General features: G+C 40.0%; 1 long non-coding RNA gene across 1 annotated transcript; it reads left to right on the top strand.

Moving 5' to 3' along the window:
• Positions 1 to 10,292: 10,292 nt before the first annotated feature.
• Positions 10,293 to 14,068, top strand: LOC121092220. The gene is made up of 3 exons (XR_005829228.1): positions 10,293 to 10,428; positions 11,733 to 11,808; positions 13,789 to 14,068. It is a non-coding gene; the product is annotated as an uncharacterized LOC121092220 (long non-coding RNA).
• The last annotated feature ends 9,886 nt before the right edge of the window (positions 14,069 to 23,954 follow it).

The raw sequence follows: 23,954 nt of genomic DNA, 5'->3' as shown, positions 1-23,954 counted from the left end.
ACTGGGCTATTGTATGTAATAACAAGCAAAGATCAGTGCTCCTTCCTATCATTCTCCCCCTGTCCATCATTCTGACAACTGTGCAAATACATTTTCCATGCAAAGCAGGGAATGTGCCCTGAATACTTGTAAAATTGCACGAGATGTCAAAGAAAATGTGTTACCTTTTCTCAGCAACCTAAAACCAAACAAACCAAAATACCAGTGTGGAAAGACGGTTTAAAAACACATCTGGTAAGTACATGGGGTGCAGAGGGAGGTGTAGCAGTTTTGAAGTATGTTGATTCCATTTGAAAACATTATTGCCATCTGTCATAAGATGCATCAATAAAGCTATAGATGTATCTATGCATGATAGAAAGATTTTAAAATAACTGGTGATGCTATAAGCTTACAGTATTGCATGGATATGCAGAAGTAACATCCTGGAAAATTGTCTTAAACTGTGGAATTGCCTTTGAAAAAGGAGAAGCTTCTTTGTGTTATGTATTTTCATTTAGAAATGTTAACTGGTTCATTTGAGGAGACTAGCTGTGAGCTGTGCAAGCTTCACAGTTTTGTACTACATGCTGACGCAACATCAGCTGTGTTTCCATTTTTGCTTATGAGCCTTTTGAAATTATATGTTTCCGTTTTGCAATTTGATGCAATAATGAAGAAACTCCACATTTGTACGTTATTGTATTGCCTGTTTTTATTGTAGGAAATTAATTGCTCCTTTTATTTATGTTATTAAGGGGGGAGAAAACAATTTTGCACTATTTTATCATTTGCTGTAATAATTATCATACTAGTAATACAACGGAAGCCTTAGAAACAGAGTATATTATGTTCAAATGTCTGAACAGCACTTAATATGCTGACACTTGCGGCTGGGGAATGTTGGTCTTCAAAGTACATTGGAAAAGGTAACAATAAGTTACTAATAATGCTCCTGATGAGCTTAATATTATTTGTAATATAGAAATGAAGAAGAAAAGAATGTGTAGTCAACACAAGGAATTATTTTCATAGAAACAGAACAATATAGCAAGTCAGCTGTCCAAATACTAAACGACAACGGAGCACTGATATTGCAGAGAGTGTCAGAATCAAGTGCCACACTAACTTCAAGTAGATTCTTAGATGAGGTTAAAAAAAGTGACCTTCTCTGAAGGGTTTATTGCTCTGAGTTCCTGGAAGAAAGAAGATATACAAGGTAGTGGACCTTGATTTATTCATTTTTGTCTTGAATTCACTGGCTAGTAAAAGTCAGGACAAAATTCAGTTGTATGAGCATTTGTGGGGTTGAGTCTATTATCTCTGTGTGCCTCTTTAAAATGGCCTACAGCATGGGTGTGCCTTAGCTTAACGACTGGGTTCATTCAGCTCATTAAAATGGATTTATTTATGCATACGTGAACAGGGGCACACTCTAACCACTATTTTTATCAGTATGTTGGTGGGGGCATGATGCTTGGAAGCAGAAAAGTTATGTTCTGGACGACCTGCAGTATTAGGTACCAGTTTAGGCAACTAACCACATGTGCTCTGAAGTCACATAATACAATTAGAGAAAACAGGTAAACGATTGTGACAAAAATATGATTTTGTTCTATCTCTCAAAGTCCTTAACTGGCTGCCTAGCTTTGGTGATTGTCACAATATACAGGAGCTTCTTGTACAATCCACTGATATATGTTAAGTTCTCTGTGGAGTTCACAGGCTGGCTGGTATGGTTTTTTCATGTTAAAAACTCTGCTGAGTGTAAACGTAAGAATTTATCAACACATAATTTGTTTCATATATCCCAATAACACCTGTCCCAGGTCATCCTTCAGTAGTATCTGCCAGAGAGAGAAGAAGAGCAATGAATTCCTTCTTCCAAAAGTTCTCCTTCTGTCCTTTCCTGTCTCGTCTAAGGAAGGCTAAAATGACTCAGCATGGATACTTTGCCTTTTTTGTCTGTGAAGTGTGGCATACCTTTCAGCAGTTGTTGTTTGTTCCAGACTATTCCCTTCAGAGTTCATAGGGTGCAGCACAAGGACCGGGTGAGGGTTAGTGGCCAAAGGCTGGTTTGCTCTGTAACTCTGTGAGGTTTCCACCAGGCAGTGTGGCCTGACATCAGCAGGCCTGAGTCATAGAATCACAGAATGGTTTGGGTTGGAAGGGACCTTTAAAGATCATCTGGTCCAACCCCCTGCAATGAGCAGGGACATCTTCATCTAGATCGAACAGGTTACCACAGACAAATCTGTCCCTTTCAGTCAATAAATCACAAGCAGTTATGTGGCTCAGCTGTAATCCCACTGAACAAGGATACATGTTCCAAGTGCAACCAGAGTGTAAATTCTTGATCTGCTGATTTTACTTGAATTATGTGGTTGAATAGTACCCTACTCTTATTTTCTGTTTATTCTGCTTTCCGTACCAGGAAGGTGACACTGGAAATGGCTAACTGCACCACATTTCTGACATCTATAGTGTACTTGCATTGCTACATTCCTGGTACAAGACCCAAGTTCTTAGCTACTGGGACAGATGGAGTCACTGCATCAGTAAGGAAAACCAGGGAGGTCACAGTAGTTACCGCATTGTGTGACAGAGGGCACACACCTCAGGTGGCCATGCCGCTATGGAGCTGCTCTTTCACATTGTACTGAAAAGGTGAATTCTGCAGGACTCTGGTATTTTAAAGAACAGCAAGCTAGTGAAGGAAGATTCTTTTACTGAGGCACTCTTTATCTCGGCAGCTGTCTCACCTGTCCCCTCACTGAGGCATCCTTATGGGATGTCATCCATTAATCAATTCCTCTCCTTCCTGCTATTTTGTAACCGGTGTTTACATGTGTCATCCATGTCTCTATTGTCCTTAATCCTCACTCACACCCTCCCACAACACCAATACAGGGAGGTACTTCAGCAAAGGACAAGTCATCCACATTCACAACTAAATCTATAACACACTGAACCATTTTCAAGGCTTACAAAAGTGGGTGTAACTGTCCTATGTTAGTCCGTTCTCATTTAACTACTGATCACACTTTTAATCTGTTCTCCCTGCATGTTTTATTCAGGGGCTCTTGTCATGCATATCAATGTAAGCCATCTTGTAAATAAAGGACTGTTTAGTTCTTCTTATAAAATAACAACACAGGGCTAAAATTGTCCGGATGAATATAACACATTGGTGAAATGTTCATTCTCAGGTATGACTTTGGTTCATGATGCTTATAATATACTACGCTATCTGGACCAACTGTTGTCCATTGTCCCCATCTCAGATCAGCTTATATTCTCAAATATCTCCTAAAGAGCATTAAATACTGGCTGCTTCTACTGAACAGAAGCATAGAGCAGAAAAATGTGCTTCCCTCAGTTTCCCAACACACCATGAATTAATCTCTGTTCTTTTCTGCTTGTAATGTAAATTCAGGTGCTGCAGCTCTCACTCAGAAAGTCTTCTCTACTTTTAGATAGAGAGCAGATGGACTAAATGATCATTTTAGATCCCTTTCCAACTGGAATATTCTGTTCTATTCTAGAGCAATGAAGAATAGCAGTGAAAGGAAAAAAGACACAGATTAAAGTAATATTATACTGTACCTGGTTTTAGCATATGCTTATCTGTACCAAACCAACCAAAGTTTATTTTGTGTAGGTAGAACAACAGGATGTAAAGGGACTGAATTAAGATTACATGAATTTTCATTCACGTAAGTGTTCAATTCTAAGGGCATTACTGGAAGCTTATAAAGCTGAGTGCGTAGCAGTATGACAGGCAGGAGGAGGAAGGGATCATGGAGGCTAATATTGCAGGGACATAGAGAAAACAGTGGGATGTGAGGTTAGTAGCCTACACTGAAGGAGCTATCCAGAGCCCTGTTAAAAAGAAGCTGGAGCCTGAGATAGAAAAATGGTGAGGCAGCCAAGTCTTTGAAACAATACTGAGAAAAAAGTACTTCTGACGTTAGAGGCAAGTGAACTTTTTGCTGCCTTAGTTCTAATGGGTTGTACTTCATATCACGCCCTTCCTGTCATCACTGGGTGTGCAGTTGAAAAATGCAGCTCATACTCCAACTCTTTATGAATCCAATCCAGAGGGAACACTTCAGGAGCATTTCCTGGTTTTGAACAGAATGGAAGCCCCGGTTAAATGGAGAGAGGAATGTAGGCAGTCTCTACTGCACCCCTTGTGACCCAGGAGGAGGAAATAGATTTGCCATCAGTTTAACAGTCCAAGACACTCCTATGGCAAGTCTTCAGTCCTGATCAGTGGGAGGTTCTTGTTCATTTGGCAAGGTGAAGAGTGGTGTAAATAGCTACAGTAATTAAGCTTATACAGAAAGTCTTTAATCAAATAATCTTTTATATTTATTCACTGATGATTGGCTCTGTTTCTGTTTTTTTCTTTTTTCACCTCCAGTTCTTTTCCTGCAAGTGCCTCAGGCCCTCTTCCCTGCTGCTGCTTTTCTGCAGACTCGCAGCATCACCCAGAACCTGCTGAGAGTGCCACCAAAAGAGGCAGCAGTAAGGACGCACTGGTGGGATGCTCTTTCGGTTACTACGCTCAAATATCAGGTTTTTGTCTCTTTTCCACAAAGAAATGAAAAGCATAAGACTTGGTGCTTATGTTTATCAGTTGAAGTCAAATCCCCCTTGGCTCAATTATGAAATGTGCAGCCTCTCTGATACACAGCACACTGCGATATTTGCACAGACTTCTAGCTGTCAAGGTGTTTGTCTCCAAACTGAGTAACAATGTGACCTTCTCCTATAATATAATCTGTATGAATTTCTATTTTACCGATGCAGCAAAATTTTGAAGCTAACAAACCTTCTCTGAGTAGTGTACTGCAACTTCTATTTCATAATTAAACCAGAACCCCTCTCAGACAGGTCCACTCAGCTTTGCCTTTCTTTTGAATAATACACCTTCCGACCAGTGCCTTGTTTTGATGTATTACAATGATAGGCTGAAGAGTTCATGTAATATATCATCACAGTCAGATATTGCTGGACGCCAAGGATTGAGAGACTGAGCCAGTTGTTCTTCCGATGTATTCTGGTGATGCATCACCAGATGATGGAAACTGATAATATATTACTTCAGAATGACACCACCCAGAAAAGGAAGGGTCCAGAGGTACAGATTCTGTATAATGAGGCATTAAAAGTATGAAACAGGGCTGCAAACTCCTGGAACAAGAAGTTGTTAATAAATCAGTTTTCTGTAGTATTACACTAGCAATGTGACTACACAGGTACACAGACACTGTTGTGTGTAATCTGATTTCCAGGGCCTCTTTGTGATGCTGCTTCTGTGTAGATCAAAGATAAACCTAGCAGCAGTTTTACCTTCACTTCTCTTATACCTAAATAGTTCACTATGCAAGCAACCCACAAGGGACAGGGCAGGATTACATTGTCTCAGCAAATTCAAAGAGTTGGGATTCCTCCTTAGTTCGGAGTACTGGTAGAACCACTCTGAACATTTGCCTGCAAAACTCTATCTCCTTGATAAAGCAGGATTGTGTATGTGTAAAAAAGATTTCCTCTGAATTTACTTTTAACCCCAGGGCAAGCATAGGAAAAACAGGAAAACTGGAAAATTATTTTTCAAAATCACGAGCTGCATCTCTACCAGTAGCTCTTCCAAATACTTGTTTGTTAAATGCGGTAGTGTTTATGATTTTTTTGTGTGTGTAAACCTCATTATATCTTTGGCAAACCCTTGAAGATAAATGAGTTCTGTTCCATAAACTCTTTGTTTATGGAAGGTTTACACTGCAAATAAAGGCTAAGTATATTTTACTAACAGTAAGTATACTTCTCTGTCTGTATTCAGGTATTGTAAATCATGGGACCACACAATACTAAATAGGGGATTATGGCATGTTATTGTGAGTCAAAATTATTCCAATCTCATATGTACAAAAGTCCATACCACTACAACTCACTCTGCTAGCTCAAATTTGATCAAAGATTTTTAAAGAGAAGCTTTGCCTGGCAGACTTCATGCTGAATCAGGTAGTTTCACAGCCTATCCTTTCATAGCCACCACAAGGCTAGCATAAATATTGTGCCATGTGCTGTGACTTACCCTGCAGTACAGTGACTGCATGCTCATATCTGATCCATTGCCAGTATTGTCATTTATTCTCTTCACCTTCGGTATTCCAAGGAGTTGGGTGTTTTCCACGCCTGCCTGCCTTTCATCTCAAAGCCAATACTTAGCACTTTGCAAGGGCGCTTTCTATAGAACCACGTTTGTAATTTATTTGCTACAGTCAGTTGTGGGTACAAAATTCCAAGCGCAAATGATCTCAATAACCCACCAAAGATTTTCTGATTTCAAAAAAAAGAAACAAGAATTTTCTGTGCTTGCTTTTTCAGACATTTTGTCCCCATGATTATATTCATGATTGGCAATCAACCTTGAAGCATCACAGAAACATTTTACTCAGTCTTGACTGCTCATCTTTTATTTTACTTCTATTTTTAAAGTATTTTTGCTTTTCATTTAAACATTCTGGGTAATTTGTATGCAGGGCAAAAGTTCACGTATCAGGAGTTAATGCTTGCAAGGGACTGGTGGAGAGTGTCAGGTATACATTCCCTCTGTGACACCATTTTGTCACAGTTAAATAATGATCATTAATAACTCCTTGAATAAGACTTCATGGAAATTGTAGTTCTGAACATGCAATCAGCTCATTTATGGCCTAACAAGTGTTGCCCTAAGCCAGCAGTTGACTGACACTCAACTGCTTTTGTAAAATTCACCTTATCTGCTACTATTAGCCACTGAGATGGCATCTTCTCTTTTAATTATTGGCACACAAAAAGCATCTCATCTCCACTCTGTATGTATAAAAATCACAAAATTTGTATTTAGCCCTCCTCGTAAACTTGGACAATATGACCAGTTTCTAATCCAAACAATTGTTTAAGATTATTACAATGATAATTATTGCGCTGATAATAACACATTATTTCAGCTGACAATACATTAGCTCCATAGGGAGATAAACTGCAAGGCCAATGGATTTATCTTGATAACAAAATGGATTACTATTAACTATGATTGTAATTTCTCCATCCATGCACAGAGAAATGTCCCATTCACTTCATTGTCTTTTGACTGACTGCTGGTAAGAGTTTTCCCTACATACACATAACAGGACTGAATCCTGAATTAGTATGATATCATTATTGTTAATCTGCGATTGTCTAGACAAGCTCCAGAAGCCTATACCTTTCTTGGCACTCTAGGAATAGGACTTCTAGCTTTGAAAATGCCTCTTAAAAATTATGAAATGCAAGACAAATAAGGGGTAAAACCAACTGTGGATCTATTGGGATTTTACAGGCTAGATTCATAAATGAGAACAACAAACCTTAACCTACTGTTTTCTGTACGTAGCAGCTTAGAAGAGATGGCTCTACATGCCTGATCTTCCACCATTAAACCAGAGCCTTTGCTATAGTGGTGGTACCATCCTTGGACGTGACAGTTCCAGCCTCTCTCATTATTTTGGGCTGTAGCAAGTAATATCTTTTATCCCTAGTTTTTATTATAATTCTGGAAAGTATCTAAGGACATTTGACCAAGAGAAAGATCTTTCACAGTGATCATGTTTTTATAAGAAGGCATATGTACAGACCTGTATTGTTAAAAATCCTCAGCCCAAATGTCTTCGAAGGCCTTTGGATCAGACCTTGAGTTTTTACCTAACACTTACCAAAACTGTTACAATTCAAAACAGTTAAAAATCTGTACATATTTTCTTTAGTTCATCTGGTTCATCTCTCTCCTCTATGTTTATTGCTGTGCCGTGCTGGTTTTCTTACTTGTCTTTACAGCATACTTTTTTAAAAAATAAATTAATTAATGCATGTCCAAAATATTATAAAATTCTTTGGAAATTTTGATAATTGTCATGGACATTTATTTGCTAAAAAATACATTTGACACCACAAGACTAACATTAATATGCAAATCAGTGAACTATAAAATTCATTTTGGTGCCTCCAGGGCAGTATTTTTATAAATACAGAAACATAATAATGTATCCTCCAGAGGACTAAAAATAATTATACAAATTTACAACAAAGCCCGAGGCAATGTCTCCTTTTAACTGTCTGTTTTTAATATCATTTAAATCTTGTTAAAAGTTAATTACCAATTCTCTTCTGCAATAATTTAAGTGGAAGAGCTAAGGTCTAAGCTTGCTCTTTGAGAGAGAGTACTTCATCAGAGAAACAAAGACACCAAGGCACAGACTGACAAAATAGGACGGTGTGCAGAAAAACTTGGTAAAGTCATCACAGATTGTAATGAAGAGCAGAATATGCATACATCTATTAACATCCACATAAGGTGGAAATGAGCTGCTGTCTTGTGTGATGGTAATATAAATACACAAGTGTATGTATAAACCTAAATACCGTATCGATGTCTACACATACATACTTATATATATGTGGTGATTCATACGTTCAAACTGGTATAGCTCGAGCTGTATCCACGTGCGAGGGGGGTTGCAGAACCAGTGCTTTTGTCCTCTGTCCCTGTTCCCCAGCTGTTCTCTGTCTGGGAGATGGTGGCTGCTCAGAGCAGCTGTAGAAGTGAGTAGCTCTAAAAAGCGAGCCTGGCTGCAGGGTTCAGGCAATGTGTGGAGCGGGCACGTTTTACGGGGAATTTCTACTGTTTGAATGCCTGCAGATCCATGTTTATTTTCTTAAGGCTGCACTTCCAAACAAGCTAATCTGTTCTCTTTCTCCAGGGCTGATAGAAACAGGTAGAATGGCACTTCTGTCTCTGTATCAGAGGTGTGAGGTCAGGGAGAGGGCCTCAGCTTTGTACCCCAAATAAAGCACCTGGTAAGCAATTTAAAAGAAACGTTGCACTGTCAGAATCCATTTTTTCGAACTGTTTTACAGAAGATTCTGTACCGGTTACTTTTTTATGTGTATGTCCAATGTCTTTTCTCTTTACATTAAAGGTAAAGCAGAGAGTAGAGCATATGGCTTCTCTGCACTGTGTTGCTGCCCCCTGCCCCCCCTTCCCTTCAATTTCATCTTTGCTGCCAAGAAAGATGAGGAATCTAGAAAACAAGGTAGCTTCTTGATTTCCTCCATCAGCGATACATATCCCATCGACATGGAGACTGCTGCCTCAGGTCTTTTCTTTGTGTCATGTTTGCCAGCCAGTGTTTAGTAACAAGTGTCACTGTCTGCTCCTCTTCTTTGAACTAGAACACGTTTCTGTTAGCCTTCGCATCCAACTGAAAGCAGCTTTGTATTGATTTAATTCACCCTTTTTAGTATGACCATACTCACAATGAGGGATGTGCATCCAAACTTCCAGCTACTGCACAATTGCCACTGGGCATAAATTCAAGTGATTTGGCACAGCATCTGGTTGGGATTCGGTTCCCATTGGCTCATTCTGTCCAGTGCACGCATTCCTTTTGATTGAAATGCCAGGCATTTGTTAGCATTACTGATGCTGGTGACAGTCATCCTCATAGCTCTTCTCTGTGCTTTCATATTGGGTATTCATTGAGTGTTAATGGAAATAAGAGATGCAAAATATTAGAGAAGGCAGTATGTTACAGATTTCACATACTTGCTTTATTGCATTAACAAACAAGCTGTTCATTTGCAGATATACAAATTCATCATATTTGTGACTGACATTTTGTATGCCTCGATTTTTCCTAGAACGATAATGTTTAAATTTTAAGATGTCAAAATTATGTTTTTATTTAACTGCATAGACTACTCACAAATCTTGTAGCTTTCATATAGAAATGGTATCCTTCAGAGCTAGAAGTATGGCATATGTAATAAGCCTCTTTAATTTGTAAAACCTTGAAATTTAAATCAAGTGTTAAATAGGCTGTCATTTGCACCTGTGCAATTGAATTTGAAGTTGAGGGGTTTCCTGAGCTGGACTAGGTTGTAAATACGTTGGTTTCATTGGGCTGTAAATACATTTGTTTCTAATCATTGTTTGCCATGCAGCATGACTGCAGTGGGTGTGAAAATGGAGGTGTGATATTTTCCAGGTTGTTGCTACTCAGGCAAAAGTTGTGAAACAGCAACAAGAGTCTAAAGATGACCTTGCTAGAGCTGACCCTGCTCTTAATGCAGAAAATACTGCCTTAAATATTTAAATACAAAAATGTGTCTCTATTTCTTGGTCTGTGGTAGAATGATAAGAATATTTTTCACCAGTTGTAAGTTTTGGATCTATACTTCTTACAACTGAGCTTTGTAATCTTTTAGGTAAACCTGGGAGACTTGAGAACTTCCCTGAGTCTACTCCAACTGTTACCAGTACAATGCAGCATCGTGGAGCCTTGTGTTTCCAAGGGAAAAAATCGAGAGGACTGAGGCTGGAAAACTGCAAAGATATACCTGAAGGCGGCAATTGAAAAGGTGAATATGAGCACATTTAAGAAATGTGGTTTATTTGAACAGTCCAACTAAATGAGGTTTTATTGCTAAGCACAGGTTTTCTAGTGGTATTTCAAGAAAATATCAAAGATCACAGAAATGGCAGGAGCTTGTCAAATTCCAAAAATGTTCCCAAGTTAATTGCAAGCCCCTTTGCCATCTTACTTCTGCAAAATGTGGTGTATTTAAATATTGCCAAAGAATATACTTCTTAAATGTCAATATGTTTTTAGGAAACATAAAGACTCCAAGAAGCATGTCAAAACCCCAGATTCCCCAGATGGGTGCCACAGAAAATCTTTCTCCAAAGAAGCTTCACAAATTTCAGCCTGACATGTACTATTATTGCAACCCTGTGACAGCCCTTGAGAGGGCTGTCATTATCGGGCTTGTTTGGACTGAACCATATCAGACAACCACAGCTGAGAGCAGAGTGGTCAGCTTTGCTTGCTCTCAAGTACGTAGGCAGTTCTAAGAGGAGCTAACGCCTACCCACAGTGTACCCTGTTCTTGCCATGCCTTGGAGGCCTGCAATTTCCCAATAACGCCTATGTGTGAAGAGGAAAAATTTCCTGTTCGCTTTGCTTGAGATTTGGGAAATACTAAATTTCATCATTCTGCTGAGCAGCTGGTGACAGTGGTGTTGAAATGCCAAAGAGGTAGATAGTGGGAGGTTTACAGCATGCCTGTTTGCATTGCTTCATCTCCTTTGTGCTGGATTTCTCTGTAGCACATCCTGTCCATTTGTCTCCAAGAAATAAGATATAGTGACCAAGAGAAAGTTGCTTCAAGTGAAAGATTAATTTCATACCATGTAAGAAAGATGGCTATTGATAATGCATGAGGGGAACACTTATCATGCTGATGAATTTCATGTACCTGATAGTGTCAGGCACCAAAAGTTCAGTTTCAACATTGCGTCCTTTGCAACCTCTGTTAAGCACCAGCACATTTTAAAGCTAGCTTCATGGGGTGGCATGGGCAGAGTGAATCCTACCTATCCTGTGTAAGGTTCCGATCCTCATTCATTCTGTAGTAGCTCTCATGAGATCCAGAATAGAGAGTAAAGTTCCAAAGCCTCACACTTGTTATGTATCAATAGCTGTTTATTGTGGAGAGAAGAAGAATTTTGTCATTAATGGATCTTTAATGTATAGATAGATAATAGATTTCCTAGAAGAAAAAGAATTTTCTTTGTGCCTCACATACCTGAAAGGGAAACCACAAATGTTTTCAGAAGCTTTCATGGGAAGAAAAACATTGTGGATTTCTTTTCTAATTGCCAGGAGCAGTGTAACTGCATAACCCCAGCCGACAGGTTAGGCTGAGAACAAGACTAGATGACGCGCTGGATGCCTTCAGGTGGGTGAAGTAACAGTTATTGTGAGTGGTCTTGTGGCAGTCCCCAGTAGCAATACTGCAATCATGGTATAGCAGACTTAGAGCATCCAGGCTGTGTTCCAGCCTTTGGTCTCTGCTCTTTTCTCCAGGTTGTCTAAAGTTAAATGATTGAGAAGTATAAATAAAAAGAGTTCAAAATGCACATCAGGAAAAAGACACACTTCCCGTCATATTAGATTGAACAATTCTTTTCTGAGTGAGAGAGTAAGAATACCAGCTATGCCTCTCTTTAATTTGGTCGTGGTGTAAAGGACAGAGTAATTACAAAAATACAGTTGACGGTTCTGAGGTGAAGATACTGATACATGCTTCACAAATTGCTCTGTCCCCCTTGGTGCGATGGACAGTCAAAGGCTGGTGGTATTGGTCCTTACTGGTTTAAAATTGAGACAGGTATGTGGGGGAACACATTTATATTTCAACCTCTCCGGATGCCACTATCCATATCTTTGAGAATATAACCCCAGTCTTCCAATAGAAGGAGTGACTGGAAATTTGTTGATGGTCATGCAAAGTAACAACATACTGAAATTATAAAGTAAAATAATTGACTGTCATAGCCGACTATAAAACTGCTGAAAGCCTCAAAGGGGTATGGGTTTTTCAGCTGTCTGTCTTGCAGTATACTTTAAGGCAGTGTCTGTGCAGGGCTGCACACACAGCCTTCTGCAGAAGTCCCATGTGGGAATACAAAGCATGGCAGGAAATGCTATGTGTGAAGATCATATCTTGACTACCGTATAAGTGAAGTTTCAGTTTATCCTGAGTTATTAATCATTAGTAGTTTTGTAATCAGTTCTATCCCAGGGATTATTCATGCCACTAGTTGGAAGACCCAGTTTGATCTATTGATCAATGAAGAAAATAAGACGAATCAAGTTGTTGCTTAAAATTAAGTTAATGATTGACCCACTGGAGTTAATACCTCATTTAGATGACACATTTAAAAATTACATTTCTGCAAAGTAATGAATCAAAAATATTTTGTTACTTTGGTTTCTTACTGATCTATTTCAGAAAGACAACAGTCCCTGGTGAATAAAAGAAATAAATTACTGCATGTTTCAAGTGCGGTTCATGTTAGTAAATTGGTCATTAGTCCAATTAAGTAAAGTTTGTCTCCAGAGATGAATTGTTTCCCATATCCTGGAACAGCTAGAATATCCCCAGGATCACAGACATTTAAAACAGTGATTGCAAAACACATTATTGAGATATACAATATTTGCATAGTTTGCATGTGAAATGAAAGCTTTGTGTTATTTTTCTTTATGAGGCTGCTGTTAGCAAATTGCTAGATTACCCAGAAGACTTGTTGAGATCAGAGAACAAGCCTGTATAAGAAGGAAACGCCTAATACTAAAGATACTCAGAACTGTGGGCTTAAAAAGACAGCATTATCCATTTGAAAATAGCAACAGGATCCATGGGAAAATAGTTCCCTGCAGTTAGTCTTAACATACTGACATCCGTGGGAGTTGCTTATGCAAAGTAAAGACCAGAACAGTGTGTTATATGCTATATATTGACAGTAAAACCCCCAGGCTGTCCTTTAGAATTTGTAATTGTTTTTTTCTTTTTAACAAACATAACAGAATAATTAAATACATGAACTATATTTTGCTTTCTGTCTATGTGAGGTCTCTGTACTAATACATTTTTTAGGTTTCACTAGTTAAATCTCATGATACTGTGGCTACATACTTGTATTTTCAGGTCACATGTTTGGAAAGAACAGATTTAGTGTCAGAAGAAATAGCCAAACTTAACATTCCAAATATGTATTAAAAACCTATTTGAAACATTTTTTTACCATTGCTGATACTGACCCACAACTTACCAAGCTGGTATCTTTGTGGCACATACTGAAATTTCCACAAGCTTCAAATTTTATCACCTGATTAGTAAATCTTCACATACCTTTTTGAGTTTTTTCCCTAGGTAGATGGATTTCTGCAAAAGCATATTAATTTTGATAACGAATACATTTCTGCAGTTATTGGTAAAACAGTAAAAGAAGATTAGCTCTGTGACCCAGAGTTCAACTCAAAATTTGTGCAAGCAAAATTTCAGCTGCTGCTGCTTGGGTTGTTAACATCATTAGAGTCCAGGAGGTAGGAGCTAAACTGTTGTAAGTTTCTTCAGCTTGAAATTTTTAAATTTTGCTTTTTTCAGCTCTTCTTTTGTTAACACAAAGAACTCACTTCATGCTTATAGCCATTAAAAGGTACTGGAGAAAAAAAAGTTTTGAATGTCATAAATTATTTTTAAAATGTGAGAATGGGTTGTGTATCATGGCCGTGCTTCATTTGGAGTGTTCTGACCTTCCAAAAATAGCTCAGCAGAATAGTCTGCACAGGGACCCAGAAGATCTGAATTTAATCCTGGTTCTCTCACTGATCTGCAGGGTGACCTTGGGCAATCTGTGTGCCATTTTCCTGCTTGCTAAAATGAAAATAATAATACTTATTGCCTTCACAAAGCACTTTCGGAGCAGAGCATATGAATCAATAACATCTTCTCAAGTATGTGAAATAGCAGAGGAAACTCTTCCCACTTGCATTAGTGCACTTTTAGCATTTAGAAATGTGAAATTATAAAGATTATTGCATGGGAGGGAAAAGCTCAGAAGTGTTCCCCTAATCAATAAGTTGCCAGCTGGAATGCGAAGGAAAACAGCACTAGGGTAATGTACCATTTAGTGTAACAAAGAAAGACTAAACTGTATGTTTTCAATGTGAGTATGGCAACTACCAGTGCAGTCATACCGTATTATATTGCTGGCTGGCTTGCTTATGCTGCAGTAGAATAGTATAAAACATATAAACAGTTTGAAATCCCTACATTAGCTGTCAAGACTTCCAGATTTCCTGGAGCAATTTGTCAGTTTAGATAGAAGAGGAAAGCTAGACTGAAGTGCTTTGGCCACGTGTGCGTGCCTTGTTCTGCATGTGGGGACTTCCTTCCCCTGGGATGCTGCCGTAGCCTCCCCCAGCAGATAACGAGCCCAAGTCGCCTTGGCAGCGCAGTTTACAAGAATAGCAGCAGGCACAATTTTTCACTTGTGTCCGCAGGCCTGCTGACCTTCTGCAGAACCTTTCTGTGGTCCATGCAGATAGATCAGTTGTGCTTGAGTAGTGTACGTTGCTTGTATACTGTCTCTTAGGATTTTATAACAGAATTTTGTATCAGGCATTGCACAAGTCCAGTGTCATCTACCGTGCAGCCTAGGTGAGCCCTGGCAGTAATTAAAGTATTTTAAACCATCTGCTTAATTGCATTAAAAATACACTGATGATCTTGCACTGTTTGAATGATCTTCTGGAAAGTATTAGGCTAAAGCAATTCCCTCTTGACAATGTTTAACTAATTCACAATGTTTGCTCTGTGAATTACAGCCGGTCTTTATGCCATTTGCTAGTCTTACCCGTAGCAGAGCCCTGCTTGCTACTACTGAGCCTGCAGGTTCCTCCTGTTCTTCACCTCTCCGCTTTCTCATTGCTGCCTGCCAAGCTCAGCTCTTCATTGAAATGGAGACTTTGGGAATGGCTCACGAGAGAAGAAGATGGGCAGTGAAATCCATCCCTCTTCCTTCCCAGCCACGCTTGGAGCTTTGGCCCTGGGTGAGGAGGAAAGCTTGAGCCAGTTAGTGCTTTGTGCTCTGGCTCTGTGCCCAGCAGAAATCACTGGTTAGCCAAAAGGACCGAAGTCTCATCTTCCAGGGGAGACCAGTGAGATGTTATGCTGTGAGTCTGGCTGGAGCAGTGTCACAGGTCTTCACTTCCAGCTGCCTCTCACAGCTGCTCAGCTGGGAGTCCCTGCTCGCCCCCGCCTGAGACCCTGTAACAGAGCACAAGCACTTCACACGCTTCTCGGTGGTGGCATTGGGCAGCGTAGCTGTGCTCCAAGGCGGCCCTTCCCGGATGAGCAGAAGTGCCTTCCAGGCCCAGGTGCTCGGGAGCCGTTCAGACAGCAGTGGGTGGAGTGGGAGAGGTCACCATGGCCACCCGCAGGACCATCCCCATAGGGCTGCTACGGAGGCACAGGGCACAGCGTGGCAGCTGCCCATCCAGCTCCTCCAACATGGGGAGGCTGCGGCTGCCTGCGGCTCCGGCTCCTCAGGCGCAGAAGGCAGTGCTGGCTGTTCACGCTGCGTGCCCGGCTCAAGCACCCCCCTGCCTCTCTGCCAGGAGAAAGGCACGGGACATGCAGGAGGGAAAGGCTGCTAAAGATACAGGTAAGTGTTGTAGGCTTGCTTTGCTTTTCATTAAGCATAAATTAAAGTCAATCCTTTAATAGGCATTGGAGTCAACCCATCATAAAGATTGCTTGGATATTCCATCCCTGCCACATGGGCAACAGTCAGTGGGTAGTTCGTACTGAGATAAAGCCCCACCCTTTCTATTCAGAAATCCCCCTTACTCTTTAATTAAACTGCCTGAATGTCTCCCAGAAAACACTGTTTAAGTATCTAATAATCTGGATTACAAATATTGGGATAGTATGAGGTAATACTATTAGATTATCCCAGCATCAACTAAAATAAGGTTGTAATGTTTACCCATTTTGCTTGATATATATGCAGAAAAGAAAATTTGCTGTTGGGTGTGGTACAATGTTTATGATTAAATGCTTTATTCATACTTGTATGTCAATCTATTAGTGTGCTGTTAATTCAAATGTTACTATGATGTATTTTATCGCCATTAGCACATTTATCACAGGTAGATGTGAAACTTAGACAAAGGTGTACATTCTCATTAATGATGAGCAGCCTATTCATCTTACTAGAGTGTAATTAATGTTAGTTACACTACTTAATTTTTCACTGTTTGTCATGGTGCATATTTAGCATTTCTTCTGTCCTTTATCAATCCGCTCTCCTATCATATGAGCACATCAAAAAGATATATGTAAGCATCTGACCTGTTTTGATGCCTAATTTTTATACTTCTCCTAGAACTGGAATACTTTTATTCTTATCCTGTAGGCACCACAGTTAGTTAAAAAATAGGTGGTATGGTGTCCACTGCTTTGGGTTCCGGGTTAGCTTTTTTTTCATGAATAATAGAACAAGCAGGTAACGAAGTAAAGCAGGGCACACGGTGAAGACACTGGTGATCGCTTGCTGTAGTATTGTGCTGTGCGTGTGTGAGGTTTTAATGGTCCCAATTGTTTTCCTGCATTTTCAATTACATTTTTTGTACTATTAAGAATGTTAATGCCAGTAAATTTGTTGTATGAGCAATACAGCTCCAAAAGCAATACAAGCATAGTGTATCTGAAAAGCGTATGTTATTAGGTAAATATGTGTTACAACAGCTTACTGTTATACATTGTGGAGCATTGCTTCGTCAGTAATGTTGTTAGCAGTCATAGAGCCAAACTACAGGCACTTGTTCAGTGGTGCAAGAGTGGAAGAAGTTATGGCTAATGTGTCACACAGCAGGTGGGAAACAGGCTGCGCAGAGCTGGGTAAAAGGGAGTGAGCACTGAACACATCCTTGGATTTGCTGCCCAGCACGCCAATAAATCCAGCTGAGCTGGAATCCTAGGGTAAGTCCATACTTTTGTATTGGTCCCAGGAAAAACACAATTGCCTTAGCTGAACCCTGGGTATCAAAGCAGTTTTATTTCTTGATCATCCAAAATTCCCATTAAGTGGGATTGAAAGAGAACTCATCCTTCCATTGATACTTGCTAAATAAAATTCCTCAGGAAACATACTTGAGCTGGGTCAACCAAACGCTTCAGGTCTAGGGTTCCGTGAACGCGGAATGGATTTAGGATGCATTTTCTCAAAACTTTAAGGAACTTTCTCTGGGAGAAATCCCACCAGTTAGCCTCTTCATTGGCAGGCTTTAGATTTCTAAGGTATTCTGGTAATAACCACAGTTAAAGGAATTACTGTTACTTTCTGTGATATGATGCCTTTTATAGCCACTGTTTGAATTCTACTGCAGTCTGCTATGCGTGCCAGACATGAAGCTGATCACATCTCCAACATAATGAAATGGGTCTCAGACTCTCATTCAAGCCAAGGGCTTGCCATTGCTGCAGAACAACCTGAAGCTATTAGACAACCTTGAAAACAGTTTATTTGTATGCCTTGAATTAATCGTAACTTCCTTTTGACCCACCACAAGTGAAGTATAAGGCAGCCAAATGCAGGGATTTAACGTATTTCTGTCTGAAAATTCGATTTGGACACAGTTACAAGTTGGTGTGATTGTAGATTAGTAGCAAACTAAGAATAAGGATACCAAGCTAGGTTTAGACATTTCAAACAAAGTGATAGTTGAAGGTGCTCCACAGTGATTGAAGTACAATAATAACCTGTAATGTGAACAAAATTGAGTAAATTTTTTCCATGCTACCAAAGCAGTGCTCCATAACAATGAGTTATATTTCTGCAACTGCACTGAAATATTTTATTAAAAAAGAAACTCCTTCCTTTGAATTTTCTATGGCAAAAATACCAAAATTTTTTCCATAATATAGCAAAACTCCTGAAACAACAGACGCCAGCGTTCTGTTTCCCCCCACCCATCCCTCAGTCCTCAGTCATTTGAATAGGGGGGAATTGCTAAAACAAAAATATCATAAAACAGTGACCTTGAGCTTATATCTATTTTAACTGATAGAAAATAAATTCAAAGAAACTACAAAATTGCCTTTAACCTTTATGGCATTACAAAGCTAGGTATAACAACAAGCTCTAAAACACACCAGAAAGGTGAGCATTTCACTCCGTTTTGATTTGACCATTTTGCTTTCAAAAGGAATTTATAAAAACAGGAACAATGAACATATGAACTCAAAATGATCCAGGTTTATTTTTACTCCAAAAGAAGTCGTCTCAATAGAGGTATTGATTTTCTAGCATTCATCCAATATTGCACAGAAAATGGACCTGACCTTGCAATCCCTAGCAGAGACAAGGAAGCAGTCATTACAGTCACGGCTTCCCATTGATTTTAGTGGGATTACTTGCATAAGTAAGGGGTTTCGGGGTATGACCCAGTGTCCCATTAGCAGTAAAACAAGCGTACATGGATGTCAGTTCCACTCAGTTCAGAAGGGTGTGGTTTACGTTCCTGTTATGTATTCATCCTATAGTTTTATTCCTGTGTATTTATTCTACATATTTTTCATTTTCTGGCCAACAGAGCCTCATCATTATGTGAAGAATACCAGTCCTCCTTCCATCTTGAGTAGTTTTTTTCTGTACCTCTGAATGTCATTCTAAGCTCAGAGTTGACGCTTGCTCTTACAGCTCGTTCTTCCTTTGGTTTTCTGTGATGAAAAAACCACTCCAGGCTAAGCACTATCTCTCACTGTATTTTTTAATTAATTAATAAATTCTGGAAGTCTCTAGGGCCAAATGAGGAGGAGTGAAGTAAACTTTGCAAAGTAATCACAGAATAGTAAACAGAAAGCTAAAGTCTGTAATCTCTTTCCCAAAGAGAGTGTGTTTTTCCTTAACCCTTGGGAGGTTCCTTGTGCCCCATGGCTCCTATAGGAATGCTACTCCAGAACCTCACCACTCAGATGGATAGAAACCTCCTAATTGCCACTCTAAATGTATTCACAGCCATTTTATACACATTCGTTCTTATGACAATCTTGTCCTTTATCTCAAATAGTTCTTTTCCTTCAGTATTTACTCACTGGTGTAGCTGTGGTAAGCAGTCACATCTTTCTGCTTTTATTTTGTTTCCTTAAACGTGAGGAAGATGGAGCAGAGGTGTGCAAGAAACAGGGTGGCCACATGTTTGTACAGTGACTTGTGCAATTGCCCAGTCATGGTTCAGGGCTCCACAGGCTGACTTTGTTTCAGCAGTGAATAATAATGACCCTCCAGAGTATGTTGCCTGCTTTATTCTGGATGGACACTACTAATTCATTCAATTTCCATGGAGCTGCAAAGCTTTAGTAGAAGAATAGTAGCAATTGATTATTTTTGTCAGTGGTATTTTCAAAGAAATGAAGAAATTAAATGTACAGTATATTTCAGTTTGCGATGATCATTCTGATGTTCTATTTGCAATGGAAATGAGCATATAACATATTCATGTGTACAGATAAGGAAAATGACAAACATTAACAACCCTTGTTCTATTCATTTATAATAATCAGTTAAAAAAATTCCTTCCATTCCATAGTTTTTAGTTTTATTTCAGTAGCACAATGCAAAACAAAAAAAATATGAATTAATGGATAAAATATGCTTAATTACTTTCTAAGTAAGTTTCCTGAAAATGACTATAATCTAAACCACAAATTCTTCGTAAATCTGTCTACTAAAAATAGGTAATCCCATGCTAATTTTATTTTATTATGTTGCTTTATATGTGTCTCTAAGATAAAATTGCTTATGAAACCAAATAAACCAGCAAGTGTGTTTGTACACACTTACATTCTGGTGGCCAAGCAGTCTTTGATGTGCAGCTCTCAGCCTGTTTAAGCAGACTGCGATGTTTGCCTTATCAGTGTCAGTCAGTTTCTGCACAATTTAATCTGCCACTAAAAAGAAGTTTTTTGCTCTTATGGATATAAAACAGTATGCCAAGGATAAATCAGTGCAGCTTGCCTTCCTTAAAATTTTAGACACAACCTGCAACTGCAGCTCTTTTCTTCTCTCATCTCAATGGGATGTTAACCTAACAATCACAATTTTAAGATGGGGAAATTGTTTTGAGCAGAAATAAATTGTCCTGCCAGTATTGTTTCAAGGGGTGACATTAAGGCATATTGGACCTGGGGTTCGTAGCTTATGATATCTGGTTTTAGAGGACGGGAGCGAAAGTAAGAACATGTAGAGAAAGAAGAATGGGATTAAATGTAAGTTCTAGATGGTCCAAGTGAGTTGAAGCGGTTCAGCAACAGACATCCCAGAAACCTGCAAAGAGGCTTATTCTCCAACTACCTTCCCTGGAGCGTCACTGTCTCCTGCCAGACCCCTGAGGAATTATTCTCTGTGAGTGTGAAGATTCCCTTTTTTCCTCTTTTGTTGAGGTATCTAAAGATGTCGGGCTTTAACTTACAGCTTATATTTGCTGAACAAAAGGGAAAAAATATCTGTGTTTTTCTCCGCAGCTGCCAGGAGAGAGAAGTCCATTATTTGCAGCTGATAGGGGAGCAGGAGAGGAGGGGTCTTTTGTCTGCTGCCGCTTCGCTGGGGCCTGGAGCAGAGAGGCTGCTGCGGCTGGGAAGGGGAGGCTGGAGCAGCCACCGCTGCTGGCTGTGCCGTGGCTTCCCGGGGGGCTCAGGGGCCCGGCACAGCTCTGCCCGACACTCGTACCTCCGTGTGCCACCAAACAGCTCTCTAAACCGTGGGCACACACGGTGCGGGGAAAACGAGCTGCCCCTCCGGCCCGTGAAGCGGAGGCTGGCTGCCCACAGCCTCCCCGCGCCCCGGCAGAGCACCGGGCACCCACCGGGTCCCTGCACGGGCGGCTGCGGCTACGCGGTGCCACAGGTGTAAAATCCTTCTGATCGGGCGCTCCCCGTTGTGACCCTGAACAAGTTAATCACATCACCCGTCTCAAAGGTTCACACTACCACGATATAATTTATGTGGGCCCTCAAAGATAGATGGAGACATCACATATTGATCACAAGGAATCGCTGCCAGTCAGTCTTTCTGTTGGTTTCCATCCCTGTGATGTGTTTTAAAAAATATTGTATGATTCGAAATTATACCTGTAAAACCTACAAGTAGAAAATTACTGTGTGCATTTATCTTTAATAACAACCTTGTGCATATTTATAGTAATGGTTTAGTAGAAAGTGTTATACTAGTTTATTTCCCAGTCTATTTTAAATGATATTATTCATTAGTAGTCATAAGCGGTATGACATATTTTTTATGTTGCTTGTTTGTAACAAAGGTTCTTAATACCTTTTCATAATGAAAGGGGATAAATGCTCTCATGGAATATGAGAAATTGTGCTTGTAAGAGCACAGAGCGTTGTCTTAGGGTATTAAATTAGCATTTGGTACTGCTCTGCTTTGTACGTATTTCTAGCAAATGTTTCAGCTACAAATCGCTATAATACACCTGAATTCTGGTTCCTCAATTCACGTAGTGTTTAAATTCTGCCAATACTGTGTCTTATAAATATAAATATGCAATTTAATTTAATTCAAGCATGCAACACATAATTTTTCTTCTAATTAAAATATGATATTGCAATATGGTAACTGCCTGGGGCACACAGGACACATCACATTGCCAAACCAAAGGGAATACAGAAACAGCTCCACAGGCTGGCAGAAGGAAGGGGGCCAGCCCTCCGAGCCCTCAGCGAAGGGCATCAGCGGTGCCCTGCCTGGCAGCTGTGGTGCCTCTGGTCCCAGCAGGTCCAGCTTGGATTTGCTGGCCCCGCTGCTGAGGACAGTGGGCAGCAGGGCCCGGCGGCTGGCATCACGCGTGCCCTGCGGTGCTGCACTGCCCTGTTGCCTTCCCACTCCTGCGTGTGGAAGCAGCAGCACAACTGCCGTTAGTTTTACCGCTGCCCTTGTCATGTGCTGAAGTTGGCTGATGTGCAGCAGAACTCAAATAGTTCTGGGAAGGAGGAACTGCCCAACAGCAGCAGCTCCAGGGATTCCTATCACGCTCTCAGAATCGAACAAAACAACACAAATAGACCTTCTGCATAATGACTAAAAAAACTGTTAATGGCCATCTTTAGTAACATAGCAACAGCCAAACCCTTGAAAAGAGGAAGTTTTCATTGAGAAAGCATTTCATTTTAAACATTGAAATTTGGTATAATGTAGAGTATGAAATAAGTTTTGAAAGGAAGCTGATGATTAAGAAGAAATGCAGTGGGCATTTAATAAATGGAGGAACCGCAAGATAATTAACTGGCATGCATAAAGATTCATGCTTTATACCAAAATTTTAATTTTGCACATAAATGTGCCTGATGTAGGCAGCATTTAATCACCTAGCTGACAGGAGTAACTACTTTCATTTAACCTTGACTGAAGATCATGAATTCTAACAGGTTTAATTGGATACATCATTTAACAGAATGAACAGAGCAAATTTTTCTCAATTCATAGGTTCTGATTGACATGCACCAGCAATAAGGCGTTGCACAATTAAAGCTGATCTGTATTCCTGGCCTGGGCAGCAATTGCCATAGTGATGTGACACTGTTTGATCACTGTGGCACTGAAACTATACTGAATTTCCCCTTGTTTTGAAAAGGGCAATGCTTTAAAAAAAAAGAGAGAGAGAGAGAGAGAGAGAAAGAGATTTTGGCACTTTAATTTTTTTTTTTTTACATTAATCACATTTATATGCACAAACTGTAAGGGAAGGAACTTGTCTTGTTATCAGTAACTCAGGGGAAAGAAGGAAAAATGGTATCTTCTTTTATCCATTTAGCACATTATTTACAGAAAGTCAAAATGTGGATAGTCAAATGAATTGTAAAACATTAAGGGCCTGATTGTTCTGGGTTTCCATTTGAACAGGGAGCAGTGCTGCGCAGCTTCGCTCTTTACCTGCAGTTTGGTCTCTCTGTCCTTGCCCAAATCTGTTCCCCACCACAGACAACTTACCAGCTGAGCAGGGGTACCCCAGTGCTCACATTGCAAATGAGGTAGAAAAAGGTGAGAGGGAGAAAGTGGCACCCAACAGTGAGCCACATACCTTTCCTGGGACACAATGTTTCATATGACAAAAACCTTGAAAAAATTTGTGGAGGAGCCTGCCACTTCCCATTCCCATGTAGCTCCTGCCCATCCACACGCCGCCACTTTCACTGTCTCTGGCACCATTCACAAGTCCCAGGTTTGACCTGCATGAACTGGAATTGTTCTTCCATTGTTTAGCCACATATATATATCTATCTTTTATGTCTCTGTTGTCCACTTATATTTTTGCTTCAGATACCTCCTTTTTACCTCCTTTTTATTTTACTCTTTTACAAGACTTGCCGAACACTGAATGGTCTGAGGGCAGGGTAGTGCACAATGTGTTTCAGCCTGGCTCAGTAGAGCCAAAACTGCAGTATAAAATCATTCCTAGTTCCTGAACGACCTGCTAAAAACAGCTTCAAGCAAGTTCTGCTCCCTGCCATGAGAGCTG

Source organism: Falco naumanni, chromosome 8 (assembly GCF_017639655.2).
Source record: "Falco naumanni isolate bFalNau1 chromosome 8, bFalNau1.pat, whole genome shotgun sequence".
In the NCBI taxonomy this organism is placed as follows: domain Eukaryota; kingdom Metazoa; phylum Chordata; class Aves; order Falconiformes; family Falconidae; genus Falco; species Falco naumanni.
This window is presented reverse-complemented; position numbering and strand designations above follow the sequence as displayed.